The sequence below is a fragment of the Falco biarmicus genome, chromosome 1, assembly GCF_023638135.1.
Source record: "Falco biarmicus isolate bFalBia1 chromosome 1, bFalBia1.pri, whole genome shotgun sequence".
Classification (NCBI taxonomy): domain Eukaryota; kingdom Metazoa; phylum Chordata; class Aves; order Falconiformes; family Falconidae; genus Falco; species Falco biarmicus.
In genome coordinates this window covers 68,194,440-68,209,753 of record NC_079288.1, presented here as the reverse complement: position 1 = coordinate 68,209,753, position 15,314 = coordinate 68,194,440, and the positions used below count along the sequence as shown (strand labels likewise).

At 39.9% G+C, this 15,314-nt stretch overlaps 1 protein-coding gene across 5 annotated transcripts in view; it reads right to left on the bottom strand.

The window, feature by feature from the left end:
• Positions 1 to 15,314, bottom strand: part of CLOCK (clock circadian regulator) — a 68,272-nt gene extending 52,958 nt beyond the window's left edge. Inside the window, exons 1-3 of one of the 5 annotated variants that reach the window (XM_056332300.1) lie at positions 15,141 to 15,314; positions 4,351 to 4,444; positions 774 to 861 (exon numbers count right to left, since the gene is read on the bottom strand). The gene's annotated coding sequence lies outside the window, so the exon portion shown is untranslated. Of the gene's footprint in view, positions 1 to 773; positions 862 to 4,350; positions 4,445 to 12,117; positions 12,135 to 14,222; positions 14,391 to 15,140 lie in introns of those variants that run through there. The other 4 variants (XM_056332266.1, XM_056332274.1, XM_056332282.1 and 1 more) reach the window with 4 other exon arrangements.

Sequence of the window (15,314 nt, the reverse complement as noted above, 5' to 3'; positions counted from 1 at the left end):
TCCATCTTTCACGTCCTCCCCGCCTTTAAATATTTCACCCCTTTTCTTATTTCCTCCTTATTTATTTCAGATTTTTTCTCCCTATTTATTTAATTCCCTCCTATTACCTGTGATATTAAATACAGCAAGAGAAAACTGAATATTCCAGCATCTCTGAACTTTAAGACAGAGCTGTCAGTGTTGTTTTTTCTTTAGAAATTCAGATGGTGCAGACTGAGACAGGCATGTATGGAAGCACCACCTCCATGATTTAACCTGCCCTAACTCAAAATTTAGAAGAGTTAAAGATGAACATGTGTTTGCTTCAATCATTCAAATTGATCTCTAAATCCAGTGCTAAGCAACTATGTGAACTGAGAAAAATCAGATTAATGACACAGGAATATTAGTCTACTGTAAGACTGAAATTAGCCCAGTTCTAAACGTCATCTCAGAGTACACCCACAGAAACACAGAACACCGAAATGCTAAGGGAAACCAATCAAGCAACTTATGTTATGGAAGAATTTCATTACAAAAACACTAGACAAAAATATATTTGGCACATACACAGCTTTTTACCTTAGGATTAAAGCCAGGAACATATTGCTTAATCTTTGCCTTTCCCCGCCCCCCCCCCCCCGCCTTTCTGAGCTATGTCATTTGTTTATATAATAATATAATCTTCTGGATTTTAGGTTAAATGCCAGTTTCTCTTAAGTCATAAACAGGATTTTGTCACACATGATTAACTCATTAGTTGCTTAGAATAATTAAAATATTCAGAGACTCACCTAGTTTCACTGACATTCAATATACAATATCCAAGTAATTTTCCAGGAGGTTTTTGCAAATGAAAGAAGGGGCTTCACTCTGCATTTCCTAAAATTTAGATGAAAATCAGATTTCTTTAAAACGATTCCCAAAGAAAAATTGTTCTTTAAGAAAAACACAAAAACAAGCCACAAAATAACGCTATACAAAATTTCACATATACATAAATTGAAAAATTTAACTATAACGACAATCCTTTTAATTTCAGAAGCCTCCTTCTGCGTGGACCTGGGCTCAAAAGCAAAATCCAGTGTTTGTAAGTAATTCTGGTTTTAATAACAAAAAAAAAAGTTAGCAACAATTTCACCACAACTTATTCCACTGATTTTTTTTAAAATCCTATGATGCAATTACATAATTTTAATATGAATTCAATACTACATTTTTAATCCATGAAAATCTAAGAAACAATAAATCATTCAATTTACTCCTATACTAAACACAGATTCCATCTTCCTGTAACTCATGAACACCAGATGCTCTTGGGTCACTTCAACACAAAAACCCCAAAATATTTGAAAAGGAAGTTCAGTGCAGTCCTATAATAAGCAAATGAGAGGGGTGGAAATATTAAGATCATCCTCCACAATATAAATTCTAGTTTCAGCAAAAGTGGAAATAGAAGTCTCCAGCCTGTCTTGTAAGTCTGTCTTCATTTCTTTCATAATTTGAATCTTTAGACAAACAGGGCACTGATTTCTCCCACGCAGCATCTCTCTCTCTCCTCACTGCCTGGCCGAGGGCATACCTGTGTTTCGGTGAACTCTACCACTGCATGTCATTAATTTAAACCAACTCCTCTGATCCAAATGTAAAAACCTAGGGTAATCTCTTAGGCTTGCTCAGAAACAATCTCTCTTTTTCCCTTAAATCTCAGTTAGGATCCAAGAGACGATTTTCAGATCATTAGCTCTCCATACCCTATTTAACAAATTTTAATTTAATGAGCTTCAGTTTTTCTTCACTCTTACGGGCAGAGCAGCCCCAATGATTATGAGCAAAATAACCAACTGCTCTACAATACTATGTTTCCCATTCCTTGTGGATGGGTTCTGATTGTGCTGCTGCTATTCCTTACTCATTGCACTTCTACAGCAGGTGTATAAAAACAAATCTGAGTTAGAGAATAGTTTGACTTCACTGTTCTCCTGAGTAAATGTGTTTTTGCACAACTAGTGACATGGGCACGCTTCCAGAGAAGCACAAAGGCACTGCTGCAAGCACTCACACATGCACACAAGTCAGTGATAAAGGGTACAACTTTCAAATCTCTCTTCTATTTCTCCAAATCAGTGTCAAAAGTATTTTCTCTCTAGTTATTTGCTTTTCATGCTTCTACGAAAAACATTAAGAAAAAATATGTGTGGGAAAATGTTTTTATATAAGTAAATACAAAATTTCTGCAACTTAAGAACAGTTTTAAACTGAGGATTTTCAGCAAAAGTTAAAAAAAAAAAGCACTGAGGAATAAACCCAAAAGGACTAATGAAAACGTAAAGATGAAGGAAAACAGCCCACAGAGACACAAGCAGTAAAGAACACAGAAGTACAACCTGGAAAACACAAATTCTTTATAAAACAAAGCAGGTCCTCATGGTCTAAAATGGTTACTTGAAAAGCAACACCAAAGATATACAGCATATGTAAGTTTTCAGGCTGCTCAGAAAGAAGTCTTTTGTCACTTTTAACCACACAGTATGCACTGTTCAAAACAATATTTTACTATGATCTGTTCTGAGCACAAGAGCAGCAAAAAAGAAGAAAAATCAAATAATACAGAAAAGTTGAATCAAAAATGCACAACAGTTACGGAAATATATTACTGAAGCAGCATTTGAAGGACAGAATCAACAGCAGGTTGGGGACAGGGTTAAGGAAAAGCACAAGGAGTGCAAAGTGAGTCTCCTTACTCAGTGTTTGTACTTGACATTAAATGCAATGGAGGAGATTAGGCCTGTTTACTTCTCACAGTCCAGCTAGAACATGCTCAGTAGCTCTGTCTGGTTATGACTAAAAGGATTTGGAATATATCTACCTCATCCGATTTGGATAGATGAAATGGATTTAGACAAATCATTGAACTGGTACAAGCCGTATTTCCAGAATTCTATCATGCCGCCTAATGCAAGAGTTTGGGATGGAACAAAAAAAAATAAATAGCCTGATAGTGCTGTGTAACAGTTTAGGTTTTCTCCTAAAATGAGTGCTTGCTCTAACATACGCAGGTGCTTCATCTTTTCAGTGGTAAGATTTGCACTGCATTTTGAATCAAGAGAACAGTACGTTCCTCCCCCTCATCTCATTCTCAGATGCAGGCTGACTTTTGATATAGTTTTAGCTGTAGCAGATACATAATGCAAAGAATTACTGCTCAATAAGTCTTGCTAACTACAAACAACTAAAACCAGGGTCTTAGAATAGAAAGTGTCAAGCATCATTAACTACAAGCACTGCTACCTGGAACTCCATTCACGACCAAACTTCATGCATGACCAAACATCTCCAATGCACGATAAACCATTAGGAATACAGAAAGGCTTTCTGCCAGCAAGACAAAATAATCCAGTTTCAGCAAGATGGGCACAATGTCAGATCTACTTAAATAGGTCAGTTTCTCAGGTTTTTCTGACTCAGTCAAAAAATGAGAACATCTGAAAAAAATTAACAATAACATCTACATAGAAAGAAAAAGCACATAAACACATACATGGAGGCTACAGAGTGCCATGGCTGTGATACTCATGATATGTCAAATCAAAACCCCTCAGCCACTCATGAGGTGAACCTTAAACAAAGTACCCTGCCTGTTTTCTGCTTCTCTGTGTGACCATGGATGTGCAAAGCAATCAGTAACGTTACTACAAGGTAAGGAATGAATGAATCTTGCAAAGATGGAATTGTGCATCTCCCGGTCCATCTTCAGCTGGATAGTACATGGTATCCAATCAAGGAAGAGGGGAGATACAATGTTTTCACAAGTAAAACTACATGTGAACAGGAATACTGTTACTTGAGCCTATTAAGATGCATTCTGTTGCTTTCTGTATATTCTTACATTAATGGGGTATTAAGCCCATCTCCACTTTAACAAAAGCATCTGTAAAAAAAACACAAAACAAAACAAAAAAAAGAAACCCACATCCAAAAAAGCTGTAAGCATGGCAATACATATGCTCATTCACTGCAACACATCCCTAGGAGAGATATTAATTCAGTCTCCAGAAACCACAGGGCCACATTAGCACACTTCACTGCTGTGGACAGTGCCATCATGGGGTTGGTTTTTTTGGTTTTTTTCTTCTAGTTTCCAAGGCAGCTTAGGTACAGTTAGTTCAATTGTTTCATTCCATGCTCCAGTGTACAGGATGAAAGCTTATTAAAAGCTTATTTGAAGTTTATTCTTGGCCCCACATGACATTAATTTCAATCTCAAATTGAAATGGAACGTCTACCTTGCCTGAGGTTGAATAAGAGACACCTCTGTTTAAAGCATTACTGTCCTAGTAGCAACAAAATCTAAATACTGACTTAAATTACCTAGAAATGCATTGCGCCTTGGTAGAGTGGGTGGATAGCGTTAGTAGTCCAAATGTGATGTCATCTGAGCAAAAGTCTTCTTTGGCACAGTCTTCTGAAAAACAACAACAAAAAAACCCCCACAGTTTTATAAAGATGAACCCATTCAAAACAACATTTAGAGGTGAGCCCTTGATTGCTGCTCTGTTTTCTCTCCTGTCATTTCAGTCACTTTATTACCATCCCTGAACTGTCCACAATTTCATTTTCCAATTCCTCTATTCAACATGATGAAGTAAATACACATGAAGAAGTTGAAAATCAACCATATACCACCTTTTACGTAGCTGTGGCTCTGCCTGAAATCCAAATCTGCGAGACAAATGCAACAGCCTAACGGTTGACATTAAAGTTACAGTTCTAACACTGTCTACAAAATATTAATACTACAATTACTATATTAAAATTGCTTTGGGGTGTGTTATGACCTTGCAATAATACAACATGCAAATTTCTGGAGAGTAAATACATCAGTCTTAACTCTGTGTGTATTACGGTTCAAACACAGACACAACTTTAGAAATCTACCTCAGAACATAGTGTAAAACTCTCGCAGAACAACAGCGTCAGAAAGACTCAACCATCTTCCTCTCACTAATGAAAAACTAATTCCAGTAAGCTGTACTGAGCAGAAGCTAACTAAGCAATAGAGATTTCTAGACACACCCTACTTATTACACAAGGAAATAGCTTCCAATCTACTACACAAATTCTGTATTCCTACATACAGTGCTGTCTTTTAAATACACATGCACCAATTTGGTAATATAATCTCACTGACTACAATCCTGCTGGGAAAACTACTGCTATTTATCACTATTGATGTTTTCTATCCAGCACTCCCATGTGGCAAAGTACATCCTTGAAGGTATACACAAATCTATTTCCTTCCATCATATGCAAAGACAGGCAGATTTCTTTGACGTAAGATAACAAAAGCCAGGAACTTCAAATCCCCTGTTCTTTACCACCTTGTCCCCCAGTACATACAACACAGAAAGAAGGTGGCGTCAAGCTGGGGAAGAAGGTGGGTAATGTTTGAAGGTGGTCTACCGGACAAGCCTAATAGGGAAAGAGAAGTAGACCATTACAACCTACCTCTCTTATTTACTTTCTATACAATACAATGAAATATTCTGATGTTAGAAACCAGTTTTGAATCAAATACCAGTATATAGATAAGAAATGGCAAACTATAATCTGTGGGGCAAGACAAGCATCTAGATGCCATTTTAAAGGACAATCTATACAATTTTGTAAGAGATTATTTTTAGTTTCTTACGCCAGCAATACAAACATTAACATTACTCAATATAAATCAGCCATAAATTTGTTCAAATTGTCTATATAAAGGTAGTACCAGTTTAACTGAAGTAACTTTGAAAAGCAATTTCAGTTATTTAATGAAAAAAAATTGTGATCCTTTTGACTGAAAGTGGTAGTGCTTCAATTGTCTTTGATGTTCAAAGTTTCTATAGCTCCATGTCAGTTACACTGAAACTCACAAAAAGTCCTCCAGCTTACACAAAAACTGCGTGTAATAGAAGGTAGTGACAGAGCAACATGAATGCTCAACACTGAATTTTCAGGCACAGCTGCCTGTTGTTTTGCCACTCACTTTAAAAGTGAGTCAGAGACAGCTACACTTCTTAAGGGGTTAAAAAAACCTCTTAGCACTAGAATTTGTGTCCTGACTCACCTGCAAAACCAATCAAACCAGCACAATCTCAAGTCCTTTTCCTGTCTCATCTTTTTGTTCATAAAAGCCAAACCACTCAACATAATTTTTAAGTTTCTATGTTTTCCTGCCCCATTTCCTAACACCTTCTAGTTACTCTTCATCTTGATTCAGACTACTCTTCTGATTTTACTATGCCTTCCAGAGCCTGCAAAACAAACCATTTCCCTTCTTTTCCTTCAAATCCTTGTACTATTCAGGCTTGCTTTATGCTGTCTTTTGCTTCTATATTCTCATCTTTCTCCCTGCTGATCTACCTTACTCTGTTTAATTCACTCACTATGACTCACTTATTCATTTGAACCCTTGTCCTCCCCTTTCTGAGGTCATTCTCCTCATTTTCTATGTCAGTGAAATTCAGATCACAAGCTCTTCAAGGCTGGAATGGTATCTTATTATCTATGAAACATCATGAAAAGCTTTAGTGCAGCACAAGATGTTTAAGTAATGCTTATGAGTTGGAAAAACATTTTGAAAAAACCCTGAAGTACAGTATTTGAAAAAAAAAAAAAGAATTTTTTTCAGAAAACATATTGTAAGCAAAATTGCCAAGATTACCATTGGAAGTACCATACTAATTCCACACTCTAGTTTTGTCCTCAACCACACAACTGCTAGTAGTAGCTTGATTACATATAAGGAATGTTGCTGCTGTGGGTGGCAAGAAAAACTTTATTAAATCACATTACTACATTAAAATTGACAGTGAGGAAAGTGTATGTGTGTGTGTGTGAGAATCTGCATTCCTATTCTGACAGTTCTTGGAAGCTGTGATTCATGCTGCTACTTGCTTTCTACTCATAGTCAGAGGAAAATCTGGTTTCCTTTTGACTATTTGTTACTATGAAAACTACTTTAAAATAAGCACAAGCCAAAGTCACCTAACTATTCTGCAGTCCAGATATTTTAAAACTGAAGTATTTTAATACTCAGAATTAATGAATTAAAATTTGTGAGTACTATAAAATTTGTGAAGATTGTATTGGTTATGGAAGGCTTGAAAAGTATATTTGACACTATTGAGCAGGGAATTCTCCAGAAAACAAAGTAGCAAGCTAATGAAGTTTTCTTTTCTTTTACCATTACTAAGTCTATGAGAAATTTCTCTAAACCTATCAGCAGCACACACTACAATTCTCCACCAAGACTTGGTAAAAATTGTACAAATTCAACATAACGAGGTAAAGTTCAGTCTACTGTTTATCATGATTCATAGGTAACGCAAATATATGCTAGATGGGAAAGAACCAGAGAAACGTCCTTCTAGACACAAGTCCAGCTCCTTCTGCTTTTCAACTAACAACTCCAGATGAGCTATTCTACTATATACATCATATCCAACTAAAAGAAGAATGGGTTTACAGGAAATCCCATTTGGGAGGTACTACCTTTTGTTATTACGCTGAAAGAAAAATCCTATTTTTTGGCTATTAATGGACATATTTCATACAATACCTGGTACAAACAGCAATTTCAGACAGCACCCTTCCAGTTTTATCTCTCCACTATTAAAAGCACTTACTTGCGATGGCCTTTAAATGAAAAAGTCCAATTTCTTAGGCTCAGGTTATACTTTCTTTTCCTCTTTACTACTGAAAGTGAGGTCTAAGTTCTAGTCTTGTCAAAGAAAAGCACATAAAAACCATTTCCCCCCTGAAACAATGGGAAAATAGTAATTTAATCACAGCTTAAAGCTATTATAAATTCAGAAAGACCAAACTGAGTCAGGCAACCCTCCAGTCAATGAAACACTATCATGTAATTCTGATCAGGACAATAATTGCCTGGTTAAGGGTCAAAATATCTTTTAGCAGCTTATCAACAAGCGAGCTCTTCAGCAGGCAGTAAAGCACAATCCTGATAGCACTATTCCCCTTTCCCCCACCCTCCGAAGCCAGTTCCTGCCACATCATCCCTCTGACACAGCACGATATTCTCAGTCCCTGTAGCCCCTTCCAAAACACCCCAGTGTTCTGCCTGTCTCCTCAAGCCCCGCTGGCACAACCACCCCCTGTTCTCCTACCCAACACAGACCCAGCACGTGCTGGAAAAAAAAACAGGTCAGTGCCAAACTGGCATTGTATTCTCTCCCTCTCTCTGGGTGTGTGTGTGGGTGTGTGTGTGTAGTGACACATTTCTCTCTACCCAGCTTGCCTATTTTCCCAAAACCTGAGGGAACATTACTCTTTGAGATTTCTATCCCTCCTACAAACATGGTTGCAATTGGTCAATGACTTCAAAAGCAATCGGTGAATACATACGGAAAGGATGAGAGAAAACAAGGAAAAAGCATAAATCACGTTTTCTTAGGGAATCAGGCTTAAGGAAAAAAGGCAACTCCCTACAGCTTTTTAACGGAGAAAATTTCTTGATTGTTTACTGAGCCAAAGGAAATACACAGATTTTGGCAAAACATTTTCCAATTTCTCTGACAGTTTACAACTTCATGCCTAGGTTTCCAATATACCTTTAGAGGACTAAGGACTGCTCCATGTAACAAGGCAGTTTTTCCCCTAATATATCTTGAAGCTTTCAGATGACTGATGAAAATCCAAACCTTTGGCATTTCTCTACCCTGATTCATCTGAAAAACTACAAACTTCTACCTTACCACAACAGTAGACGTTTACCCTCTCAGAATTCACAACCACCTCCTCACCAGCAGCCATCAAACTGATGGAATATTATTCTATCAGGGTGCACGTCAGTGACAGCCACAACTCAAAATACAAGAGCCAATCTCTGATATTACATTAAATATGCAATGAAATAGCCACCAAACATCAAATGCTCTTAAATGCCAGAAACTAATATTTACTATGTCATTAAAAACTTTAGTCAAATGTAAAAATGGTGATTTATGTTTTATTTACAACAGCACCAGCATTTTCAGAATTGGAAATATAAAATTAGCTATATTAATACAATTTGAGTGGTTTTTTTTATTAGGTAGCTTAACACATCACATTCTCTAAGATAATAATTTAGTAAGTAAAAATACGTCTTTCTTCAAGATTTGTAACGTACATGCTAGGAAATTCACACATTAACCTCTTCCCTCCTACAAGAGCCACTTTTAACAGGCCAGCCTGCCTCCTGTATGTTCACAAATACTTGCTCCGATGGTATTTAAAAGAAAATGCTGGAACTTTCTGGGTATCTACCAGCTCAGCAGATTATGAGATGCTTATGGGATCTGAGACCATCCTTCTGCAAGCAACTGAGCAATACACTCACAAACTTGTGGAGCTGAACCTAAAAACTCTTGTAGATTATGTTGTTAGCAATACTATACCATACTACAAAGCACTTAAAATTCAGACATCCTGCTGAATGATCAGCCCATTCCCAGATACTCCTTCCCTTCTAAGTGTCCCACAACAACATCACTACCACATCATGAGTTACTAATTAAGTTCTCCTGCCTGCTCTGGCTGTAATAGGCAATACTATCCTAAAGTATAGCCTTCACTAGAAGAGACTATCAGCAGGGCACAAAAAGAGAATTTCATACAACGGGATCCGCAATTCTAAAGCACTAAAGCCAGGGAGAGTTGCATCACTCAGCAAGACTTCTGAAAAAGTTAGTAGAGATGCAAACCATAACAGTAACGAGTGAACACAATTATTATGCCTTCACCTGTTTCTGAAGGCCTAGGACACAGGTATGATTAGTACTCACAATCCTGGTCCTCGTCCTTGATGTATATAGGTAAGCTCTTCCCATAAAACAGGAGTAATATATTCCCTTTAATATGCGAGCAGGAGGAAAAAGATGTGCGCTTATTTTGCCCAGCAGCACAGGGTTACAGCACAGTAACCTGGAACAGAGAAATCTGAAAGCCAGCCTCTACTCTGCCAGAAGGGGTTCAAACCATAATCTCTCAGCAGAATCCATGCTGCACTAGGAAGATGAATGAACTCATAACTTCTCATTTCAGTGGCAATCTTCAGAACATGGAAGAAAAAATAAAAAGCAAAGCTTTGCTGGACAGGGCGGAACCAGCAGTGTGCCTGCCTGTCTACAGAGAAGGGCACCCAAACAAGAGGACAAGTGCTGGTTTCCAGCTCCTAATGGCATTTAAAATTTTAAATGCAATAAAATACAAAATAGGTTACGGAGCATAGGCCAGAAACACAGGTACTCAATTCCTTTTTCTCCAAAAAAATAACTGGTCTAGTATCTCTCTTTGGCCCAATTAGACTTTAATCATCTTGTACGCAAGGAAAAATGGATTTTTAGGGTTTGGGGTTTTGCTGATTTGTTGTTTGCTTTTGTGGTTTTTTTTAAAGAAGCCATCAATAAAACCTCTTCCTCCTCACCTCTTTTGTGTTTCTGAACAAAAGGGATAGTCACCACAGGGTTTTGGTCCGAGTCCAGTCCCATAGGCGTGCCCAAGGCGTGGTTTGAACATGCCTTTGGACAAATGAATGCCTAATTTACAGCTTGCCTAATTTATGAATAGTAAACAGGTTTAGATGCCAAGATGCTCAGTTGCGACAAGATTATGGAAGAGCTCAGTGAGAACAAAACTTCAAGGTGTTTAGAAAACTTTACTAGTGAAAACCTAGGAGATCCATAAAATTTAAACAACATGTGGCTACAATTTTATTTGGGGCTAGACACCCAAAATTCATCTAAAACATAGTTTTGACTCCTCTATATTATTTTATGGATCTGGCCATACACCAAACTAACATACATCAAAAACTTCCGAGAGGAGAACAAGGCCACACATACTTGTTTTTAAATTCACTTTGAATGGAGCTGTCTTACTGCAGGAACAATTTTCTTCTGTTTTAACATAAGGATAATAGCCTAGTGCCATTTCTCTTGTGGTACCAGGCTGTCATTATGGGTAAAATGATATAAACTGCAAAACTGAAGCTTTCTCACATACGCTGAGATTATTAAACACACAGTTTTAAGGACAAAGCACTGAAGTAGCCATCTTAATGCCTAACTTGACTACATTTTTATCACGAAGATGAGGAATGCCCATCGTATCTACTAAGCTTCATAAGCTTCACCCTCTAAATATAAGTCTTTATCGGTCTTGAATTTTGTGGGTATATCTAATTTTTAAGGATCTATATTAAATAAAATATTAATACTATTAATGATGATTTTATAATATACTCAGCAATGCTCCTCAGATCATCAGTGCAGAGTAAGAAAACTAATTCAGTGATTTTAATGACAAAATGTAACAACTGGAAAGAGTCCAAAGTTATAACGCTGAAGTGTTGAAAGAATCTGAGAAGCCTTGTTGCTTCCACATAATACTAAATATGACAAATGCAGAGCACCGAAACTTTTTACATATATGATTATATATTCTGAAAGCGGCTATAATTAAGAATTTATATTATACACAAACAGTATGGTAAGAGAATATTAAGACTATAAAATTAAACACTCAGGCATGAGGTATGCCAAAATTAAAGTGGCTTTTGCATTACAAAGTAATTTTGTGGCAACAGTAAGGGCTGAGAATTCCATCCTTCAGGGCAGCACACAGCTGCATTAACCATGAGTCTCCTTCCTCTTCTCTGATTTTGCGTTTCACATCTTTAACTCCTGCAGCAAATGAATGGGGGAAATGTCCAACAAACAGTTTCAAATTATTACAGATCCCCATTAACTGAATTAACAAAACAACCAACTGCAGCAGTAAACTGTTTTCCCCAGGTGGATCACCCACAGAAGCGAGTGAGATATCCTCCCAACTGATACGGCCAAATTTGCTTGTGCCAAAGTTACATTTCAGACACTAGAATCTTTCATTTCAGACTCTGTTACATGACTGAAGGTGTGCTTCCTACACCTCTTTGTATTCTGAAAGATCACTAAATTCAAAATACTAATACCAATACTACTAATAATAATTCAGTATTAGTAGAAGATCAGAGAGACAGCTGAATGGTTTGGCCACTGTCTGTCTGTAGTCCCACTGATTATTTTTTTTCCCCTCCAGAGATAAATTTACCTTAGAACAGCTACTGCTCTCCCAGCAGCCTGTTGACTCTCTCCTGTTCCTGCCTCCCCTACAGCAGTGCCAGTACAGCTTTCTACAGGGTGAACCAACTCAAAATACTTTGCAAAACAAATAAATAGAAGGTAAGAATGGCAGAAACAGCTACTATTGTCTTTGCTACACAACCAACTACTAATACCACCTAACCTTGGAAACATCTCTAGGTCTGCTTTATCATCTGGCCTTTACAATTTCTAGCATTCATACGGAAACTAGTACTTTAGAAATACTGAAACATTAAAATGTATTTTTCCTTACTTCAAACATCTACCAAAGTCTTTTCCTCAAGAAAAACTAACTCATTACAATATGATAAAAAGGAAGGCACCTTAGCTGTAATTCCATTTCTTCCTGATTATAGTGTGTTTTGTATTAAAAACTGTATTAGGGTACTGATTTTCTATTGTAAGAGGAGAACTATTCAAAGTTTTCAATCTACAAAATTAGGCTGAAGCTGTGAGGCTTCAGACAGCAAACTACACATATCTCCTGAAGGGGTGCACAGCTAAGAAGGGAGCTGTTTTCAAAGATGAAATTACCTAGAGAAGCAAACTGCATTTTTGATTCACAACTATTTTCAACACAAGTCTATAATTTGTAGTAAAAATTTCACAACTTTTCAAACTGATATAGAACATTTCATACAAAGAACACATGGGGAATGTGGGGGTCTGTATCTGTACTACTACAACTTTCTGCACAGATTTAGAATAGGGGCAAAAACATAGCCAAAGCTGAAAGCTCTTGAAAGCAGCAATTTCCTTAGCAAGACCAATCCATCCACGAAGATTCATGACTTCAGTGAAATTCTATACTAACAAGATAATTACCCGATACTATAAATTAAACTTAAAATAATTACCATTCATTTTTTAAATTACGGAGTACAAAAAGAGTAAAATTAGCTACAATACAGTTTATGGGGTCCTTAGTGCATTAATAAAGAAAACATTCTCTGTTTCCTCACATCCTTTTATTTTACCTATGTGTATTAAACTTTCCTATGTAAGAACATGAAGCGGAAGAAATAAAAAACAAGACATGGCTGAATGACATCTTAAGCTATTAAATATCAACCCAGGAGTTATTTTTTTCCTGTTTGGACTGTTTCTTAAGAGGTAACTCTTGCCTTACCAACAGAATTCTCAGATGTTAAAAACGCTAGCATTCACATTCAAGTAAAAAAACCCTACCCCAAATACGTAATGTTTGGTAATCTGAAAGCAGTCTCTGTAACACATTTGAGAAAGTATCTTAAATGGACACGTATGCAAATCAATAGTTTATTAAGAAAAAAAATGCAGTTACTTGTCCTGTCAAGCAGAATTTCTCTATTACAACAGTCAAATCCTGTCTAATTTCAAATAATGGCCCAAACCCCACAGATAAGTATAGACAAAATCAATTTTATTTTATTCCTGTAAGACTGAACAGTGTGAAACAAAACTAACTGCTCATACTGAACTTTGCCAGGTGTATTTCTCAAGTACTTCTTCCATTAGAGTATTTGCTTAAACAATCCTCTTGCCTTCTGGCACACCTGTCACCCGGAGAAATGATCTGGGTTAAATATAACTGCATTTAAAAAAAGAAAAAAAAAAAAAAAAAAAAAAAGGTAGTTAATTTTAACCTGGATCATTTCCCCAACTCGATTACGGGACAGGGTTCCACGAACCCTTGTGCCGGTGCAGCTGAGGGGGGCAGCAAAGAGGTGCGAGCTGGGTGCAACACTGCCCCCGAAAGCACCGCCTGTCAAGCCATGTAATAAAATAAAAGGGAAAAAAACAATAAAAAAAATACTTTAAGTATTCAGAGGATCAGGCTCTACGATCAGCCTCTCCATGCCACTTCATACCCCAGCCAGAGCTGTATCTTTCTTTGTGCCTTAGTAGGTCAACTTTTAACACAAACATGAACACAACGGCCTTATAAAAATACCTTGCTACAAATACATTTGATTAGTACACGGCCACTCTTCCTCATGAAAAATACATTTCAAATCCAGGCCTGAAGTACCAGGAATTTGAAAGTGAAGCCAACCGAGAATCCGAATCTACCTTAACAGAAAGACAAAACCGAAGTGCCACGGATTTCCAGCCCCTCGCTCGTCATATTTCACACACGGAGTGTCTGACACACTGATCCCAAGGATGCACGTAAGCCGGGAGAGGACCGGGAGCTACTGAGAAATCCTTCCATTTAACAGCATGAACCCGCTGCAGGCACGGCAATAAAGTTATCGGAGCGAAAAACATAATCCAGCGTGGTGCGTACTGAGCCCCGCAGCGCCAGCCCACCTGCCGCAGCGGCACTCGGCGCCGCCGGAGGCCCCGCACCGCCGTCCCGCCGCAGGGAGGGCCCGGGCCCGCACCCGCCGCCGCGGTCCCTCGGCGGCCGCCCGCCCGGTAAACACCCTCCCCGCTCACCGCGCTGCACGGAGCAGCTCCCCCGCACGTGGGGCAGCGGGGCCGGGCGAGCCCCTCCGGCACCCGCTAGACGAGCCGCCCCACGGAGGGGAGCGACGGACGTGCCCCGGGGGGAGGCGCCGCCCGCGGCTCTGCCCGCCCCACCGCCGAGGGGCCGGGGACTCGGCTCGGCTCGGCACGGCTCGGCCCGGCGGCGGGGGATGCCAGGGAGCAGCCCGGGCGGCGGGGGCGGGAGCGGCCCGGGCGGGCGCAGGGCCAGGCGGGCAGGACTCCAAACGTGCCCGGGAGTTGTGACAGGAGCAAAGTGGGTCACCGGGCCTAGCGGGTGCCCCGCGAGCGCCCCCCGTCTCCGGCGGCGGCCGCCCCGGCCCGCGCCCTGCCCAAGGGCAGCCGCTGCCCTCCCCGCGGGCCGCCGCTGCCCCGGCGGCGGGGGACCCGCCAGCGCTGTCAAACTTCAACGGCCCCGCGCCGCGGCGTCCCCCGCCTTCCCCCCCCGCCGCAGCCGGGCCCGGCGGAGCCGCCCGCCCCGCCCCGCGGCGCTCTCCTTACCCGGCCGCGCGCGGCCGCTGCCCGCCCGACCTCTCCCGGCGAAAGCCGCTCCCTGCGCGCTGCCCCGAGCCCGCCGCCGGCACAGAGCCTCCTCCAGCGGCAGCGCCAGCAGCCGGGCCCGGGAGTCCCCCGCCACCGCGCCTGCGCCGCCGAGCCCACCGCCGGCAGCCGCGG